Below are 21407 nucleotides of genomic sequence, written 5' to 3' on the forward strand. Positions count from 1 at the left end.
ACAAATCAGATATCTTTCTTAGATTTGTTCATCTGTTAGCTACCTACTGTACTTATAACCTAATACCCTCTGGTATGCATTAGGCTGAAAGAGAGTGTTAGGATCCCTCATCTGCCTCCGCCCACTCCAAGCTTACTGCTATGAGTAATACAAATTTTCTGGTTTTTACTTTCCTTATCTGTAAGATGAGAGTTGGATTATGTGACCTCAAAGATCCTTTCACTAAAATTCTACTATAATATTGATATAATGTCAATTGACATAATTGATATGTCAGTAGTTATGAAGCTATTGGTAGAAATAATTGTTAATGTGAGTGTTCCTTTGGATTCCAAACTGATTCTATAGAGGTCCTTAATAGTATCTTGGAAGTTTTTTTAAAAACGATATTTAACTTGCACCAATTCATAATCAAAGAGGCACAACAGAGGTTCCATTCTTTTCCTAAATAAAAACTTCTAAGTTGAAAAGGTGTTTAACTCATATTTTTTAGGGTAATTTTAAAGTAGGTGTCACCTGATTTCTTTACTCATGGGTGGAAAAGTACCAATGCTAATGCAGAACATGATATCTATTGAAATAATATAGCATATTGCAAAAAAAAGTAAAAAACGAAATAGTTGATTATATAGTTGTTCACTGAATTTAGTAGTTAAAACCTTAAATTTTATTTTTCCTAATTGTATATTTATGCTCTTAATGTTTCAATGTAGTAATAGCTAATATTATAGCAAGTTCAGGATCATGGCAAAATCACCAAAGTCATAGTTATCTTTGTTGTAATTAACACACTAAATCACATTTTTGGTATAGCTATTTGTCTGCTGTTGGGGTTTTAATCTCATGGATTTCAACTTTGGTTAAAGCTAAAATATACATTATCCAGATTTGGTGCAGGCATGGAATTGGCTTTACTTCAAATTCTTTTACAGCAGGAAGCTGCAGAAATATGGACCTTACTCTGGGATGATACTGTTTTAGAGAGGAGAAAGGACAGCGTCTATCACATTGTCCAAAGTGGAGTTTTTATATTAATAGAAAGCCATGTAGAGGCTGGAGTAGATAAGAAGGAATCATAGTGATTTTTTTTTCCAAGCAAAAGGAATAAAACAAAAAAGAAAGCCTGTAGTAGTATTTTGAGTACAAGTAGACAAATAGAGATTCTAAAATATTCTTGGGGCGCCTGGGTGGCTCAGTCAGTTAAACGTCTGCCTTCGGCTCAGGTCATGATCTCAGGGTCCTGGGATTGAGTCGCGCATCAGGCTCCCTGCTCAGCAGGGGGCCTGCTTCTCCCTTTCCTGCTCCCCTGCTTGTGTTCTCTCTCTGTCAAATAAATAAATAAAATCTTAAAAAATATCCTTTACAATACTGCAGAAATTGGGAAAAAAATCTTTAGAATGAGGGCATGGATAGATACATTTTGGTATATCCATATGTTGGAATGCTGTGCAGATGTTAAAAACATGTTTTAAAAAATATTCAATAACATGAAAGAGTGGTCATTAAAAACTATAAATCCTTTATCCCTATTAAACAGGAATCGATCTTATTCCTCTTCATCCCCAGTATAAATAGGAGCATAATGGAAGAGATGTTTAACAGAAAGATGCATAGATAGTGAATTTTAGAACCTAAAGTGATTTTTAGAGATCATTTAGTCAAAATCCATCATTTTGCAAAGGAAACTGATACTCTGGGAAATGAAGTGTCTCACCTAAGGTTTCAATCCCTTTAGCACTGTCACTTGCTAAAACTGAGGTTTTCTTACTCCCCGAATTTGGAATGTTTTATTTTCTACTATAACATGCCGCAGCAGAGATTGGGTCAGGCCAGAGTCCAGAGAGTAATGAAGGGAAAGCCAAAGTCTAGATATCCTAATCTATCCTTTCTTTTGGCGGGAGGGGGGTGGGGAGTACAGGGCATAAGGGGATGATAATGACTATTCATAAAAGATCTGTAGAGGTATCTATATGTGGACATATCTATATTTCCTAATAATTCTAAATCTTTAACTTTTTTCTTATTCAGTAATACAACTTTAAAAACTCTTGGTGTAGAACCCAAATCATTTCTTTGTCTCACTTAAGTAATACTGGTAGTGGACGTGCCTAGATTACAGCTTAGGACTATTCATTTATTCATTTGCTTTTGTCTGTCTCTTCCACTAGAATATATCTTCCAGCAGGACAGGCCTATATCTTTTTTTGGTTGACTCCAGCACCTAGCAAGTGTTTGACACACCAATCAATAAGTATTTGATGAGTGAATGAATAAATGATAGCTACTAAAAACAGTAATCCTTTATTTACTTAGACTAGATTTCTTCTGGATATTTTCTCATGTTTTGCAATTCCATCACCAGTCTAAATTAATTTGAGAATTAGGTGAAACTGCTTTGTTCATATGCTCTGTATTTCAGTCTAGAATGATAGAACTGTTTTGTAGTATTAATTTAGGCACTCTTAAAACTCTTGTGCCAAGTTTGCTTAGTTTGGAAATGACCTTGGCCTGCAATTTTATTTAGGTTTCCATCCACAGATGAATGTGTACATCTGTACCATGAATTAGTGGTGTACGTGTGAGATTAAACTGATGATGAGTCAGGAGGCAACACTGTTGGGTGAGCATATCTGAAAATAGGAAAAAAGAGATGATGATACCTTAGGCTGAAATAAGTATATATTTAAACTTACATCCTCAAATTAAGTGTAAGTTTTGAACCTGACAAAAACAAGTAAATATTTTGAAGAGTGGATTTCTCCCTAAAGGTAAGATATTAAAACCAAAACCAAAACACTGAACCTAAACTTAAATGTTAGTCTCAATTTTAAAAGGTAGTCCACATAAATTTTTCTCCTTAGCTTTATTTTCAGTATGAGTATGTAGAAAATGAAAAGATTTTTTTACAGCAAAATTTTTACCAGATGAAGAACCTTAAAAATATTGGCCTTTTAAGCTCATTTCTAGGAATTTGTCCTAACTTAGGAAATAATCTGAAATGCTAAAACAGATTTAAGCATAAAAAAGTTCATAGCAATACTACTTATAAGAAACTAAGGAAAATAGCTTAAATGAGCACTTAAGGAAATACTACTCAAGGAACATTATGCAGCCATTGAAAATGTTTTTGAGGACTTTTAAATAACTTGAGGAAACATTTCTGATACATTGTTATGAAAAAAGGCAGTATACTCAAGTAGTTTAAACTTCATAAGCTTAAAAAACTACATGGAAATACGTCAACCTCAATAGTCAATTGCCTGTAAATAAAAGAATTATTCGTTATTTTTTTCCTGCTGTCCTTTAAAAAAGATGTTTTCTTTACTTATTTTATTTAAACATATCTTCAGAATTTTCTTCACTTACATGTACTAATTTTATAATCAGAAAAATAAATCCATTACTTGTCATAGATATATGTTTATGTCTCAATGATATGTTTTCAGTGTCATCACATGAATATAAATATTGTTGACCAATAGGAAAGTTTGATATTATTTAAATTCAAATTATGGATTTTCCAAAACAAATGCTGATACATCTCCTATAAGTTGTAAAATTATAAAGATTTAATATAATTTAGTAATGATTTTAATATAGCAGGCTGTCAATATGTTCGTGGATGATGAAGATGGTTAGAGTAAGGGCACCTCAATTTACCAAGTTCCTTGAATCTGTCAGTTAAGTAGCACCTCTCCCACCAAGGGTTTAATGATATAGTACAGTGTCAAAAAGCTGTCCCTAAAATTGCTCTTAGTTTGTGTGGTGCACTTTTGCAAACTATTATTTTGTACTTCAAAAAGAAGAGTCTCTTATGTGCTAATTTTTTAAAAACACACAAGACAGAAAAATTTGTGCTTGTTTATTTTGGTCAGCTGTGAGCTTCAGGTAAGATTCTGTGATCTGACATAACTAGTAAAAAAGGTTTCTTGTGGAAATAACTGTCAACAGCACTTACCTTGTAGGCTTGTGATAAGTGTTAGAGATCATGTATGTAAGGTCTCTTAGCATGCATTGCACACAGGCCTTCAGTAAATGATGGCTATTATAATAATATATAATAGTACTGTGACATCTTACTCTTAAATTCCCATGTATAGGGTGAGCTGAAAAAATATGAATTGCAATCTATTTAAAAACATTATTCTAGACTTCCAGATAAAGATGGGGGAGTAAAGGCAGACCACAAAGTCTTCCACTCCAAATACCTTACAATACAGGAAAAACAAACAACAGTAAAAATTCCTTTAAAAACAAAGAATGTCTACAACCTAATCAGTGAAGACCAAAATAATACTATTATTTCAAAACCAATACTTTGGAATATCAAGAATGGCTGGAAATCAAATTCTCAACAAAAGGGAAGACTGGCAATCCTAGCACACTCCCCTAGTCAATTCATTCTTCTATTCTCCTAGATGATTACGCCTTGTCTCTTCTCCTAAGTCTCTCACATCTCCCCACTCTTCACCCCAAACTCTTGTTTTATTGATAAATAGAAGCTGTCACAAGAAAAACTCATCTTTCTTACACCCTATCTATCACCCTCTTTTCATCTATACTTATACTTCCTTTATAAAGGATCAGCTATCCCTTCTTTTAAATAAGGCATGCCCCTTACCTGTGCCCCCATTCTATGTTTTCTTGTAAACTCAAGGATTGTGTTCCTGTGATTATTTCCTCCATTTCCTGCATCCTCATTTTCTCTCTCTTTACTGGATTATTCTAACCTGTAAATACACTGTAATATTTCCCATTCTAAATATACCATCACCCCCTTCCCCCCTCTACTTACTGAGTGAGCTCATTTCTCTACTCCCCTTTATAATAAAACTTTTTAAAGACTGTGCTTGCAGTTTCCACTTCCTCGCCTTACATTTTCCCTTCAGTCTATTCCAGTTAGGATTACTGTTTCCCCAGTCCCACCTAAACTGGGCTTGTTGAAATCACCGATTAACTTCTTGCCACATCATTTTCCTCTTCTCAAATGTTTGGGACCCCAGGCATATTCCTCACCCCTTTTTTCCTTCTCCATCAACATTTGTTTTCCCTTGGGTCATCTCATCAAGTTGTTTTTTTTTTTCCTTTTTTAATGTTGCAGATGTTCTTGGGACTCCTAAAATTTGTATTCTATCCCTCATATCTCTGTTGAACTCTGAACTCATGCTCAACTGCCTACCTAGGAACTGCACTCAGATGTCTAGCAAGGACTTCAAAGTTAACACATTCAAAACCAATCTTGTAATTTTCTTCTCCCCCTCAATTTACTTTTCTCCAGGTCTTCCCCTAGGTCAATAAATGACATTACTTTCATCCCATTGCTCAAGACAGAAATCTAGAAGTCATCCTTAATTTCTTTCTGTGCTGGTTACTAAGCTGTTATCTCTTAATAATAAATCCCTCCACACTCATACATTTTGTGATGCTAGGATGGGACTCTGCAAACTACATTTCTATTTTGCCAGCTGAATCCTTGCTGCATTCTCTTAATAAGGCGTGTTAGAGAAAGACTGAAAGTCAAGAAGAGAGGGGAAAAGAACCTGCTCCTTCTTGTTGGCTTTCTGCACACGTCAGGGTTGCCCCAGTTATGGACCTTCACTGTCACAGTGGCACTCAGCTCCAAATTTCAACTATTTTCCATTCCCTAGAACCAGCCCCAACATACTGAACATACCCTGTCAGAGGTATCAGCAGCAAATGGGCAGCAACCTGTCTTCTGAGGCCAGGGTTCCAGTGTCTCCCCTTCTAGCTTCTGGGTTCTAAAAACTTAAGGTCTTCCTTGTGTTTATCTAGTATCAGGGGTAGTGGCTGCTTCCTGAAGTTACTCTCTTATTTTAGTGCTCCTTTTTTGCATTTTCAGTTCTACAGCACCTATCTGACTGATTCTTTATACTCAGTTATTGCTATTGAAATACTTAGCAGCAACCTGAATTACTCCTCTGAAGCATACATCATCTCCCTCCTTCTCATCACATTTAGAACAAAATTCAGCCTCCTCACAACCCCTTTTGTGATCTGGCCTGTCCACTTCTCTAGTCTCATCTCTCACCACTTTCTGGTTACTCATTTGGCTCTAATAATTCTGTCTTGAACACACACCACTTTCCCACTACAGTATTTGCTCTTTTCTGCATCTGGATTGCCCAGGTCTTTCCCTGGCTTACCCCCTCACTTCATTCAGATCTCTTCTCAGGTGTCATTTTACAGAGAGAGGCCTGCTCTCACATTCCATCTAAAATGCACAATTCCTTCCCCCATCCTTCTAGTTTCTTACCTGGGGTTCTTCTTATTCCTACCTGACATTGTTACAAGTTTATTTATTTCTCCCTCCCCTATCCCTAACTAAAAGCTTCATCAAGGCAGGAATATGATCTTATTTACCACTGGTGCTGGCACTCAATAAATTCCAGCTGAGAAATGAATTTAATAAATTGTGGTGAATGTAGGAGAGAAGTAGACCAAAGTAATTGCAGAATCAATACAAAAATCATGTAAGTGAGACAAAGATAACATAATAAACCTGATTCGTCTCCCTGAGTACATAATACAACAAATGAATCAGAAAAAGCACAGAAAGATGTAACAGAAGAGAATTTCCACCAAATAACGAAAGACCTGAACCTGCAGAAAAATAATGGACACATAATGTTCAGTATTGAGGCATATCCTGGTTAAGCTACTAACCATAGAGAATGAAGGAAAAACTTCTCAGAACTCCAGGCAGAAAACTAAATAACTTATCAAGAGGGAGGAAATCATGCTGGCCGTAGACTTCCTCTAAGCAATATTCAAAGCCAGAAAACAAAGGAAAAACGTCTGTACAGTTTTGAGGCAAAGCCAGCATGACCCCAAACTATTACATCTAAATAAGTGTCATTTGAGAATTGATGAAAAAGGCAAACACAGCATCCATGGATACATGTAGAGGAAAAAACAAAAACAAAAACAAAAAACAAAAACAAGACAGTGAAGAACAGATAACTGATCAATCAAAATTAATAACTAGGATATTGAGAATCAAGCTATGTTGTGAGCACTGGATTAAGATACAGATCAAGACCAAGTGATCAAAGAAATTAGGATTATAAAACAAATAAACATTAAAACCTTGACTTTGTAAAAATAATGATGTAAAAATACATTTTTCATAGCAGAGTCTGCTAGTATTTCTAAATTTGAAACATAGATTTAAAAAGGCTCCAAACTCTTTTTTAAACTTCAGATATTTTAGGAAATAAGATCTTTTGTAGTAAAGAAACATTTTTCTGAAAGTTTAGCAATTCCTTCAGTTTATCCTACCACTACCAAATTAAAATAATTTTAAACTTAATACTTTTTAACTCAAATGTAATGTACATTTTCTGATCTTAAATAAGATTATCTTATTTGTATAAATGCATAGAAATGCCTACCATGATGTTCATTTAAAATTGATGGTAAAATCTGGAATCCGAGATTTTAAAACATTCCTGTAACTTTCTATATTGTTTAAACTATTTATAAGTAAACCTGTATTATTTTTATGAACATTTATTATTTTTATAAAAACACTATTATACACAATGTGAATATACTTAGTACATTTAAAAATGGTTAAGATGGTAAATTTTATGCTATGTGTTTTTTGCCACAATTTAAAATAAAAAATTTTAAACATACTGTTAGAAAACTTATAAAATAGATCCAGCCATTTAGCTTTACAGATGGATTTCGACTATGCTAAATTTTTCTTAAATCAGCTTTTCCACCAAGGTTACCTCTCAGATTATACCATTCACAGAATACTCTCTACTTGCCTATATCTTATCTAATTTAATTTTAGAAAGCAGAGATTACTCATTGGTAGACATTGTTATAAGTATACAAAATGAAAAAGTACTTATAAAGAGTAACTACTTTGATGTGTTACTTTATTAAATATCCTAGAGTTGTAAGAATGTAAACATATGTCATTTGATTTACATATTTGGAAGGAGATCTTTTAATTTTACTGATTGTTTTCTGACTGTTAAAATAATTTGTGCTCATTTTTTAAATTTTTATTTTTTTTAAAAGGTTTTATTTATTTATTTGACAGAGAGATAGCAAGCACAAGCAGGGGGAGCGGCAGGCAGAGGGAGAGGGAGAAGCAGGCTCCCGGCAGAGCGGGGAGCCCGATATGGGGCTTGATCCCAGGACCCTGGGATCATGACCTGGGCTGAAGGCAGATGCTTAACGACTGAGCCACCCAGGCGCCCAATTTGTGCTCATTTTAAAAAAGAAAAAGTAAAATTACTATAACCACATATAACACACTTTGATATATTTTTCCCCATCCTTTTTCTATGCATATAAATAAGTGCATTTTCAAATAAATGAGAAATAGTCTTATAACCTAAAAAATTTAACTGTACATTAAATTATTATTAATATTTTTCTGTGGCATTAGTACTTTTAGTTATCACATATTATTCCATATGACTGATGCACCATGGCTCATTTAACCACTCCTTTACTGTTGAATATTCAGATTGTTTCCTCTGTATAGATACTGTAGTGAATATATATAAATCTTTGACTTCCTATTTATTTCTTTAGGATTGGTTCCTGGAAGTAGAACTACTGTATCAAAGATCTGGACATTTTTAAGACCCCAGAAAGGTAATATAGTATAGTACTATACAGTTTGGTTGGGGCTTTTCCTCCCCCAGAACTTCATTACATAATTTAAAAGTGTTTACTTAAGCTCCTTTGGGCTGCCTCCATGGTAGCTATGAAGTCACAGAATTAGGAATAGTTTGGGGCCTGATAACAAAGTCTATTAGCTTAATGCGAATACTGTGTCAATTTTTTTTAATCATTGCTGATAAGAACCTTTAAAAACAAAGATATACTTAATTCATTTTGTTTTTTAAAACACATGTGCTTCTTTAAAATCATTAAGAAATACACAAAACAAAGGGTTCATAAATGTATATTTGCTCATTATTTAGATATACTTATTTTTAAACTTGTATTCCATACTATGGATTCACAGTATCATTTTGACTCAGTGTAACTATAAACAATTACGCAAAATGACCAAAATGTGTAGAGGTATTAGACAGCCTTTAGGAGAGTATGAATTATTAAAATTCTATTTCTGGGGCACCTGGGTGGCTCAGATGGTTAGGTGTCTGCCTTCGGCTCAGGTCATGATCTCCAGGTCCTGGGATGGAGTCCCCTGTCTCGGGCTCCCCGCTCAGCAGGGAGTCTGCTTCTCCCTCTTCCTCTCCCTCTGCCTCTTCCCCTGCCCCTCCCCCTGCTTGTGCGTGCGTGCGCGCGGGCGCTCTCTCTCTCTCTCTCTCTCTCAAATGAATAAATAAAGTCATTTAAAAAAATAAAAATAAATAAAACTCTATTTCTAAGCCAAGAAAGCACTATTTCTAAGTCATAAATCTTTTAAGAGAACATCAAAGATGTATAAATTATAATAATATCAGCTTAGGAGAATTTAAAAAGATACTAGGTTATAAGAAAAGATTGTTTTATCGTGATTACTCAAAGAAAGGTAGTATTTTCAGTTCCTAAGATACCTCTTGAGCCTTTTTACCAACCAAATAATTATGTGTACTGGTTTTAAAGAAAAATAATGCAATGTGCATTATAAACATGGAAGAAGGATCATTTAAATTTTGTATTATAATAATCAAGTGGTATATCACCTTCAAGGCAACATACAAATTCTTATAAAATACCTAAAATCTCAACCATCCCTTTTAGAATCACTGAGTTTTAAGAATAAACAAGCCTAAGTCAAGATCCTGATATCTAAAAACATATAGCCCTTTTAAAGAAATGTCATTTTGTTTTAATTATGTAAAATGAATTTGTTATAAAATTATTTATTGGAATAATCCCCCTATAGCATTTTGCTTTTTAACTCTGAGAAGTAAAGACATGTCACTGATGGCCTTCCCAATGATCTGGTAAGGTACAAAGTCAGGGATAATTCAGGGAAAAACTTTTAGGACCTGATTATCGCTTTAGAGGTATAGCCACAGTGAGGATCCTACCTGGTTTGGGAGAGAGGGGTATCTGTGTATAGGAGGCCTGACCTGGAGTGGGGAGAATGGTCAGGAGAGAGAAGAAGAAGGAAAGATTATGAGACAAACTGCCTATTTGGATTGGTTTAGAATTAGTTTTGCTGTAACAATGGAATGTTTGAGTTTTTGTATCTCATTCTGATATCAAAAGAGGATGTTTGGTTTCTTATATTTAAACATATTTAATATACAATATATTGTTTATAAATCTATTTATCTGAAGTTAATTCGTGTGATAATTTTAAACACATTGCAAATTCTTTGATGCTCCTTCCATTAAAAAATGAGTGTAATTCCCCTCTCTAGAATATGTATGGCATTAGTGATTTTTCTCTAACGAATCAAATGTGATGGATATGATGCTGCATGACTTCTAATGATACAGCTTTACCTGTCTCTCAGTCTTGGGACACTTGGAACCCAGCAACCCCATTGTGAGAAAGCCCAAACCATAAAGAGAGGTCATTGTGTAGGTATTCTGACCTGATTGTCCCAGCTAAGGTCCCAGTCATCAGTGAGTACTAATCACTAGACATGTAAGTGAACAAGCCTAAGCCTTTGGATGATGCCAGCCTCCAGCCTATGGGCTGCCCCAGATGAGGCCAAGTGGATTAGAAACAAACTATCCTTGCAGAGCCCTACCCAGATTGCATATTCAAGTAAAGTAATGAATAAGTTCTGGGGTGGTTTGTTATGTACTTGAGTCCATGTTTGTAGGGACTAGTTCTAGCTCAGGTTAGCTGTAACAAGTAGGAAGGAGATGGAGGAAGCAAAAGAAAACGCTTTCCCTCCACTTTTTCTTGTTTTCTTAGCCAGACTGAGACCTTAGCACCTCCTAGTACTAATTGTTGGTGATTAAGTATGCTTTTAAAGTGCCATCAGGAACCAAAAAAATACCATAATGGGGACTTATCTAAACTCCTTTTCCTTGAAGGCTTAGTGTCTGAGCAGGGAAAAGAGAAAGCTTGAGTCTATTTCTCCTTTTCTTCTCCCCTAGGTATCCCTAGTTTCAAAAAAGAGGGGAAAGCAAGATTTAATCATCTCCTGCCCTCATCTCTCTTCTGAATTAAAATCTTTGGAAAGGTGCCCCCCCCCCTCCCAGAAAGAATACAGACTTTTCAATCTTATGAAGGGACTAAATCTGCAACATATTTTCATTCTTTATCAAGGAAGCAGGATTTACTGACCAAAGTTATACACTAAGGACACCATTCGGTCTTTAGTCACTCATCAGTGCCCTTGAAAGTTTCCTCTGGCTCCTCCCCTTCCCCTAAATGTGGGCTTTCCCCAGGGTTCTCTTCTCAGACCTCTTCTCACTTTGCACACTTTCTGGTTCATCTTATACATTCCCATGACTTCAGTTACCATCTACATTTTATTGACTCCAGAGAGCCAGACTTTACTTCCAACCCTCCTGGGCCAGTTCCCTGATAGCTCAAATTCCGCAGGGACAAAAGATGGTTCCTCCTCCTGGACCTAAGGCCCACTCCCCATCCCAGTCCACACACTGGACCAGAAACCTAGGGATCTCCTGCCCTTGCCCCATACAACCAGTTTCCCATTTCAATTCATTTTAATTACTTCTCTTGATTCCCTCTTCTCTCTATTCCCACTGTCATTAGGCACACAGCAGTGGTCCCAGTCCATTCTTACTTAGATTACAGGCTGTTTTACATTCCATCTTCAAGTCTCCAGGACCCCAGCCAATGTAATCTTTTCAAAGACCTCTAATCTTTTCACACCTGACCATGCATTTCCATTAAAAAATCCTTTCTTGGTTCTCCCTTTCCTATAGGTTTAATCCTGAGGCCCAATAGTGCTTTACTCACAAACCCCTTGAAAATGTATGCAAAACTGTAGTATAGGTCTATAAGTACATTTTTCTGGAGAGGCCACAGTGCTTCCCATAGGTTCTCAAAAAGCTTTGTGTCTACAAAAGGGTTAAAAACTTGTAGCTCTCAGGATAAAGGTCAGACTCCTCTGGCCTTCTGTCTGGCTTCCTTTCTCATCCGTCTTTATTCCCTTCTTGTCCTGTACTTCTCTCTCTGTAGTTCCAGGCCTTTATACATTCTGCTTCATTCTCTCAGCTTAGGAAGCCCCTTCCTTTCCTAGCTGGCCTAACTGGCCATCCAGGAGACCACCTTCTTTCTTTCACGAAACACCTCAGATCTTGCTACTTACAAAAAACTGGGGGGGGGGGGGGGGGGGCTAGGCAAGCTGGGTATGAACTGTTGGCTCTGTGAAGCCAGACTAGCAATTGCTCTTTTTTAGCATTTACCCCCTGGATTTCCGAACTGGGGTGGGGGCGAGTGGGGGGATGGGAGAAAAGAAAAAAATAAAACCCATAAAGCCTGTAAAACAAGCAAGGACTGATAATTGTTTCTGCAGCACTTACACACTGTAAAACTCCAGGCTGCAATATACATTTTTACAGTACTTTCTGGGAAGAAATTGGATGGTAAACGTGTAATTTATATTTGTCAGCAGTTTTGATGGTAAATACAACACACACCTTCCTGTTATAGAATATTGTATAGGAATTTTCAACATCATCCAATTTTCCTTTATTTTATGCCTAGCCACCGCAATGTGTTAGGTCTATTATTTAAGGAATCCTGTAAAAATGCAGTTCTGATATCTTGTAACCTGCTAGGAGGGCTGCTGGGTCATATAATCTGTATTATTGCTCCTGGTTCACGCAGCACCATAACAGTCTACCCTCACTACGTGTCCCTAAACTTCTCCATCTACCCTGGAAGATGTTCCAACTTTTTGAGAGGAAACGTGTTCTGACTAGTATACTCGTGAGACCTGCTGTGTCTTACAGCATAGGCTCTAAGAGTCAAACCTTTTTTCTTAAAAAAAAAAAAAAAAAAGTTTTTTAGTTGTCTCTTAACAGAGCTCTTTGCCCTGCTCCGGCGGACGGATCTGAGTGAAGGGTATTGCCCTGCTAGTAACGCATCAACTTATAAATAGCGCTTACCACGCTGAGTCACCAAAACCCCGAGTTTCCCCAAATAGCTTATAACGACTGCTGGAATCGCGTCCCCTGGAGCGGTGACCGACTCCTACCACACACCCGCAGGACTATAGGCCCACGCCACTGAGCGGGTCCCCCCCCCAGCCACTAGGCGCCCGGGGAACGCGGGCAAAGCCGCCAAATTCCCAACCGGGAGTCGAGAGTGTTGGACCTCGCGCGCTCGGACTGCGCTCTGGGGACGGAGCGGTACTTGGCCTTGACTGCTCCGGGGCCGCCCCGCCCCCTACGGAGCTGGGAGCCGCGGGGGGCCGGCACCAGCCTCCGCCCAGCGCCTCCCGCTCACACAATGGGACGCGTCGGGAGGGGGTGGCCACCACTCCCACTCCAGTTCAAGCCCGGGACTCTGGATTGCTGGGGAAGCAGCCAGGGGCTAGGGCAGTGAGGAAAACCCCTGTCCACCCTCCGCCCACTCCCACACTTGGAAATGGCTGCAGCCGCAGTTACAGGAGGCTGCAGAAGAGATGGGGGAGGGAGCGGAAGTGCCACCCCCTGCAGTCAGGGGATGGTGACGTCACCCCAACAGTCAGCCTGTAGCGGGGGCGTCTGCCCGTCACGTGACCCAGCCCCCCCGCCGCCGAATCCCGCGCGCGCCTCCCTCCCCCAGTTCCGACTCCCACCTCTCCCCCGCCCCTTCTCCCCAACTTTCGCCCTCCCTGCTCCAGCACTGCTGTCAACAGCACCAGCTCCGCCCCCTCCCCCGCACCCTGAGTAACCGCCACGGCGGCGCGGCGGGCGCTCGCGCACAGGTCCCGGGCTCCCGAATGAGAACTTGCCCCCTGACCCCACCTTGCCCCCCAAATTCCTGGCGCTCTGGGTGCGTGGGCACCGGAGCGAGGGTGCGCGGCGGCGTGTGGCGACAGCTCTTCTCTGCTCAGCCCTCCCACAGCAGCCGCAGGACGAGGCGGAGACGCCAGGTCCGAGCTCGGAGGGGGCGAGGCGCGCTCAGCGGCCTCCTGAACCTGGCACGTCTCCGCCGGGGGTCGGCCCCCAGGCGGGAGCGGCAACCGGGAGCCAGCCTTCGACCCGCGCCTCCGCAGCGCTCCCGCCTCCGCTCTCCTTGCCGCTTGGGCGGCGCACGCTAGTCCTGCGTGGCTTCGTCTCTGGCCGCGACACCGGCACCCGCCGTACGACGAGGGTCCAGGCGCTGACCGCCTCCTTGAGCCCCCTCGGCCACCCCGCCGTGGACTGCTGGGGTTGCAGATTTGGTGGCTGTCACTGCTTCGCCTTGTTCTATTTTTTCCCTCAATTCCCTTCTAAAAGTAGAGGCTTGGGGGAGGGAAAAGAAAACCCAGTGTAGAAAGGGGCGGTACGAACTGACCTGTCAACGGCGGAGGAGGAAGACCCCGGTTCGGGGCGAACTCTCGAGCCCGCGCAGGGACCGGAGCCCTGGGTTCGCGCGGAGCGGTGCGGCGGCAGCTGTGCCTCAGCCAGGTGTCCCCCCTCGGCGGGGCCCGCGCTACCGCGCCCGCCCCCTCCCCTGGCGCCGCGCTCCCCGCCCCGTCGCCAGGGACCAGGGAACCCCCCAGCTCGATTTTTTGTGCAGTTTCAGCAAAGCTCCGAGGAAGTTGGTCCTTTTGTTCCACTATTTATAGATTGCGTCAACATTGCGAAAAGGAGAAGGCGGAGCGGTGGCCCCTCCCCCTCCCTCCGCCGGCTCCTGGGAGAGAAAAGCCCCAGCACACGACCTAAGTACACAGCGAGCCAGCCGTCCGCCCGCCCCCGGCCTCCTGCTCGCCGCTTCCCCCTCCTCCTAGCCCGGGCCAGGGCGCTGCCAACCCCGTCACGTGCCCGCCCAGGAAAACCAGCTCCCCGGTGCTCCGCGCCGCCCGCCAGGCTCCGTGGCGGCTGCGGCTGCCTCGCTCAGCTGTGCGCGCAGCTCGTGGGCTCCGGCTGTAGCCCGAGCGTCGCGCACAGCGTGGGCACCCACGTCTTAGCCACCCGGCGGGGACCCCTAGTCCGCGGCTCTAGGGTGTGCCCACAAAGGTCCGGCGCTTCCGCCCTCCACAGCAACCCCCCACCCACCCGCTTCGGGAGCGCCACCGCCCCGGTCGCGAAGTGTGCGCGCGTTCGGGCCTCGCCTCGGAGCCAGGGGCCTGACTTGTCCCTCGCCCGGCCGCTTCCCCTGGCGTTGGGATGCCCGCCCCCACCCTCCCCCGCATGATCGGATGAGGGCGGGGGATTGAGGCTTGCGGAGGTGGCTCGCAGCGGCTCTCAAGCTGGTCCGCTGAGCGCGGGAAGCGCGGTGCGGCAGTTTCAGGACGCGCGGAGACGCACTCTCTACTCCGCAGGTGCAACGAGGCATTGAGAGAGTTTACTTACCGCTTCCCGGACAGCTAGGAATCGAGGAGTTTGCAGACCTAAGCCACAGTGGGGGGAATATGGTTTTTGAGTAGTTACTGGAAGTTAGATATGTGACAAAAACATTGGAACTTTCCTTCAAAACCTGATGAAATGATAGGCCCCGCTATACCCCCGAAATGAAACTGAGCTCCCTATCGGCCTAAAGCCTCCGTTTCTGAGTTTGATGTAAACAAGGAGGGCGGTAAATACGAGAGGAAGGCCTTATAACAATACCATGTGCAAGTAGCTAGTTTGAGTGTAATTTACTTTCTCGCCTTATGGGACTTTTCCCTAGCTAATTTATTTAGATCGCAGTTTAACTTTCCTGAGTCGGAGTAAAACATTTTAGCCCATCAGATCACGGATGGAGGAAAGCCCAGGCTGAGCTAGGACGAGTGCAGGAAATGCGTTGGACCTTTCCGGGCAGCTGGACAGTGTGGTAAACAGTCTGGAAGGGTTATGTTATTTTCTGAGGAGTTTGGAGAGACTGTACCCGTGCGTTCAGCCTTGTTCTGGCTCAAGTGCAGACCAGGGGAGCAGGGGCGGGACCTCTGTACCGGCCCGCGCCCGCGAGCCGCGCTTCCTGGTGGTGCACTGTGCTTGTCCAAACCTAGGAGAGCTTTCGCACGGGCCACATGGGGCAGCAATAAGTGTGCCACTGTTTGACTAACCGTTCCAAGTTTGGGCCTTGTTTGTTTGTTTGAAGGGGGAGAACTTAGGCCATGGGTTCATCAATTTAGCAACGTGTGCTTCGCTCGCCATAAAGACGGAGGTGAGAAGAAATAAAGCAAACCTTTATAGTGGCTGCTGGGTTTGCAAAGCGCGGAGCTGAGCGGACCCGCTTCAAATTGGACCACGTGTTGGTCCCCTGACACCTGACGGGTCTTAGAGTTTGGTAGGGGAAGCCACTCTTAATCTTATGGCTTTCGTGCCTCCTCTCTTTTCCAACTTAGTGAAAGGTCCAGGTCGCCCCTCTTCCCGCCTTTCTACTCAGCCTTGTCTTCTGTATTTGAAAGACACAGCCTGCCTAAGAAGGCGAATTCGTTTCCGCGCCAATTTTGTTGCATCCATACCTACAAACCACGTTTCTTTGCAGGAAGAAAATAAGCCAGGGCCTCCTGGTCCTTCCCGCCCCTGCAAATGATAGGGGTGTCCAGGCCTGAGCCTTAGCCTTCCTTCCCCCTTCCCATTTCGGGCCAAACCGCGGTGTCCCCGCCACTTTGTCGGGACACGTGCCTTTTACCCCCACTTTGTTCTTCCGCGGTCTTTTCAGCTGCGGCGAGGAGGGAGCGAAAGTAAAACGAAAGCACCCGGGCGCATCAGTCGCAGCGGCTTCCCTGGGTTTCCCTGAGAGGGGCCGCGGGAGGCCAAGGTCTGGGGTGGGGAGGCGAGAGTGGACGCCAGGGCTGCGCAGAAACCGGGTCGGGGGTGGTCTGCGGAGGGCGTCCGGGGGCTGCCATGAACCCTAGCGCTCCTCCTCCCCCTGGGAGAAGCGAATGCCAGTCCAGAAGGGAAAGTTTGGCCTGGGTCTGGAGTTGAAATTCGAGACTGATTAGGGCTGTGCGGAGGGGACGCGGAGGCCAGGGAGTGTGGCGCGGAGGCGAGCGTTGGCCCCTGGAGGCGGATCCCGGGGAGAGGCCTGGGCGAGCGAGTGCGCACAGAGGCCGCAGAGGCCCACAGAATTGCTGATCCACTGACGTTGAATAAGCATCGAGAATCCCTGCAAAAACCAGAGTTCTACGTGGTATAAAGATTTCAGAAAACTTTGGTGACATCCTCTGTTCCCGCCCTCCTCCCTCGCGGTAGTCACCGCGGGGACAAAGGCGGCCTGCGCAGATTTGGATTAGGCGCGGCCCGTGTGGGCGGCCTTACCGGCCGCAGACTTTCTCGGTTAAGGGAAGGCTTGAGAATATCTTCACGAGGTGAAGGTAATCCCCCACAATTATCTCTCAGGGATGGCAGTCAGTCCCAAATTGCGTCCTCGCTTCCCCACCCACCCCCGCAGTGACCCAACCCTAGAAGACTGGCCTGCTAGAGGCTCTCTCTGTCGCTCCAGTACATATACGTAATGCCAAACGCCAGAAAAGCACCACCTTACCCTAATAAACAACTAACTTTATTCTATTTAATGGTACATTTGTTGTAGCAATATCTGTGAGTTCTGGCAAGTGTTAAAAAAAATCATTTGATTCTAAATGAGTCGAATGTGGAAACAGTTTTCTGTACGAGTAGTTGGGTCTGTGCTTTCTCTCCCTGGCACCTACTGCACGGTGCAGCCCACAGCTGTTACATCTCTAGCTGTTCAGAGGCTCTTTCGCATCGCGCTCTTTCGCTCTTTAAATAGAGAGACTTGGGAATGTGTACTTGTTTGCGTCGTTTAGATCCCGCATTGCTGGTTATTCATTTCACCAACGTGACTTTAAAACAGCTGTAATTTTAAAAGATGCAAAACTGAGTTCGCTTAGGCGAGCTTTGGGAAGGTAGTCTTGGTTTCCTGCTAGTGTTTCGCTGGTAACAGGCAGTAGTTAATCCCAGACTAGCGTTGTTCGTTTTTATTCCTTACTTCTTCACCACAACTGCAAATGCCAGAAAGTTCTAACTGTAAAAAAAAGATGGCCTACTCCACCCAAATTTCTTTATACAATGTTGAGAAGAGAGCTACAGGTGAAATAGACCCTTAGGTTTATCGACCCTTAGGCTACCCTTTTGTAAAGAACCATCTATTTCTTAAAAAAATACTCATCAGAAGCTGTTTTTGACGCAGCAGACTGATAAAAAAAAAAAAATGCCTGCTTTCACTATGTTCGCCCTTTGGCTTCATACCTGGCCACTGTTCTCACTTTCTTGCAAGTTTTTCCTCTTGTAACTTATTGTTGTGAAACAGAGGTTCCATCAGGTTATCTTCCTTACCTGGGCGTCTGTAATTACGAAGTTGGTCTATTCTCCACCCCACTTAAATAAAAAGTACATGCACGGCTTTGAAAGCCGTAGTTGTCTTTATTACGCACCCTCCTTTCTTTTTTTCTTTCTTTTTTTTTTTCTATCTCCGCACACGCAAATGATACATTTCCTGGTCTAGGTTAAAACTGCAGCACCTAAAACGTTACCAGTCCGGGCAGTCCCGTGAGCCATCGAAAGCCCAACCTTGCGTACTCCACTGGAACCCGCACCAGAAACCTCGATTTGGAGTCCAGTTTGGAAACAAATCTGTGCTTTTCGCGGTGAAATGGGAACTTGCCCAAGCGATGCATCTGGCTTTAGATTTTATGGGGAATATGATCTGGAAAAGGGAACGCCTGCTTCAGGCGTGGCCACATGCCCCGTGCGGATCCCTAGGGGCTCCCTCCAGCAAACTGCGCGGGGCCTCGACCCGCAGGGCCTCAGCCAACCTCTGGGCGCCCTGGTTTGGGTTAACCCCACACTAGCGCTCTCCCTTCCCGGCTTCGCCTGGGGTCGCTCTCGGCGGCTGACGAAGCTTTTAGACTAGAGGAGAAATCTTGAGGCTGAGATCAGATGTCCTTAAAGGGGCTGGGAAAAGGGAGAGGCTCTTCGCAGTTAGTGCCAAGGAACTCGGACACCCCGCGCTCCACTCGAGGTGAAGACAACCGTCCTGGGGGAGCACAAGTGTTCCCCAGACTTTGCCGAAGTTTCGAGAATCCAGAAGTAGCATGTCCTCCACCTCCGCCCACCACTGGTTCATTTCACAATCCCCTCCCTTCAGGTTGCTTTAGGAGGGGACCCAGGGGGAGTGGGGGTAGGGTGGGAGGTGGGGTTGGGGTGAGATGTGGAGGTTGAGCATTCTCTGTTTAGCGCTCCCTCGGCTGCGGAAACTTGTAAGGGGTTAAATGGCGTGGCGGGGTGGGCGTGGGGAGTGGTGCCTGTGTTCGGCCCCGACGGGCGGGAGAAGCGGGGTGGGGGTGTGGGATCCCGGAAAGGGCCGGGAAAGCGGGGACCAAGGAGGGAGGGTGTGAGGCGAGGGCTTCGGCTGTTGGGGGTTGGTTTCAAGGAAGATGCGGGCGGTAATGGGGATGGGACCGGTAGCCGAAGAGCTAAGCACTGGTTAGTGCACGTCTTGGCCCCCCTGGACAGGATTATGTCAGGAGACCTCTCTGGCATGGAGGTCTGACCCGCGGAGAAGATACTCCCCCTCGGGCTTTCTCCGCGAGCGGGGCAGGGCGGGCGCAGGGAGGCTGGCGGTGCGCCGCGCCGAGCCCGGGGCGCTGAGGTCGACAAGTAGCCTTCGGAGCGGGCTGCGGCCCTTCGCCAGTCTACGTGGAAACACTCATCTGAAAGAGCAACCCCTCGGCAAGCAGCCCTTTAGCCCTGGTAAAGTAGACAGAAAGGGACTCAGGGAATGAGGGAGGTTCAGTTTAGAACTTCCCACAGTTTCCACGTTTGTCAGGCGACTGGGAATCTTGCTAGCTCTGGAAGAGCTGCGCCCATTTCCCCTTCCAGAACAAAACTAAAAGAGTTTTCCTCCAAAGGAAGGCTGAAGAACAGGCCCCACGTGGGACCGGAGCAGCCCCGCCAGCTGACCTAGGGCTCGCTTCTCCCAGCGCGCGGGGGAGCGTTCCTACTGAGCAGCCCCGGGCGGGAAGCGCGCGACTCCCGGCGCGCTCTGCGCTGGGCCGCTCTGCGGCCCGGGCGTTACAGCAGGAAACGCTTCGTCCCGTTTTCTGTCTCCCAGTCAAAACATTTGGCTGAATCTCGAAATAACTTTTTTGATAGTCCGGAAAAGAAACGCGACAAATAGACTCACCATCAGGCTTGCGTCAGAGAACCATTTCCCCCGGACTATAGTGAGATTGGTTTTTTCATTAGTTCCAGGAACTGAATTTTTGACGATTTACCTGCCTGCTGGAGCTCCTGGGTTTATTCTTCTCCTCTCCTTTCCCACTTCATCGGGTTGCTAACTCCTTTCTCAATTTTTTTTTTTTTAAACTCAATTACACCGTATCCATTGTAACATATGTAGCCGCTAGTCTAACTCAGCCTTTATCAATGGTCAATATAAGCCACAGTGTTTGCATAACCCTCACAAAATGGGTCATGTTTTCGGTTCCTTTGATCCACAGCGACGGAGGTTTTGTTTTGCATGTTCTTTTCTTTCCTTTCTTCTCTTTCCTTCTTTCTTTCTTTCTTTTTTTTTTTTTTTGGTTCATCGCGTTCAGTGATGGTGCTCTCCTCCCAGTTACAAGTTCCGTCTCCCAAACAGTTCAGGATTTCTTTTTCTTTATTCTTACAGGGACCTAAAGAGTTAGGAGAAATTCAGCGATTGCTGACTCACCTTCCCCCGCCCCCCTTTTCCCCCCAGTCAGGATTAACACTAAACGATGTAATCGGTTAAACAAAACAGACTTTAATATCATTAAATATGGATCTCTCCATTAACCTTGGCAATTATGTCACTTCGAAGAAGGAAGTAATAAAAACGAAATTCTTGCGAATAAAATATAATTATGGAAGCTATCCATTTGAGGTCCGGATGCAGAAGGAGGTTTCCGTCTTTTTAAAAAGAACTCTTATTTATAAACAATGATTAATATGAAATAAAATGGGTAAAACTAGCCCCAACAGGGTGCATGCACATAGTGGGTACTCAATGAATATTTAATCTCCTTCTTTCCCTTTCTTCTCCCCATCACTGGAAATTTTGGCAGGAGGTACAGATTCCCAGTAGCTAAGGAAATTATGCTCAAACTTCGCTTCTGGTTCATGTAATCTCCACTCATTTAAAAAAAAAAAAAAGCCTCACAAAATTTATCCAGGGAGCTTTAATAGCTTATTAAAACTTAATGGAAATAGCTAGACAAAATAAAAAGTATGGTGATTACATACATATAAATCCGAAACGCACTAAATTATTTCAAACTTTTCAGTGGCTGTAATAGGTAACCATTACCATTTGATTTCGTTTACCGACTTCTACAGTAAAAACGAAAATTGTGGGCTCCTGCTCACTT

General features: G+C 43.7%; 1 long non-coding RNA gene across 6 annotated transcripts in view; it reads left to right on the forward strand.

Annotated features, from left to right (window-relative positions):
- The window catches only part of LOC144381583 (uncharacterized), a 167225-nt gene that overhangs the window by 27111 nt on the left and 118707 nt on the right, over positions 1-21407 (forward strand). For 4 of the 6 annotated variants that reach the window (XR_013446994.1, XR_013446995.1, XR_013446998.1 and 1 more), the window contains one exon: positions 8578-8640. This is a non-coding gene — a long non-coding RNA (uncharacterized LOC144381583). Of the gene's footprint in view, positions 1-8577; positions 10277-21407 lie in introns of those variants that run through there. The other 2 variants (XR_013446997.1, XR_013446996.1) reach the window with 2 other exon arrangements.

The sequence above is a fragment of the Halichoerus grypus genome, chromosome 4 (genome assembly GCF_964656455.1).
Source record: "Halichoerus grypus chromosome 4, mHalGry1.hap1.1, whole genome shotgun sequence".
NCBI lineage: Eukaryota > Metazoa > Chordata > Mammalia > Carnivora > Phocidae > Halichoerus > Halichoerus grypus.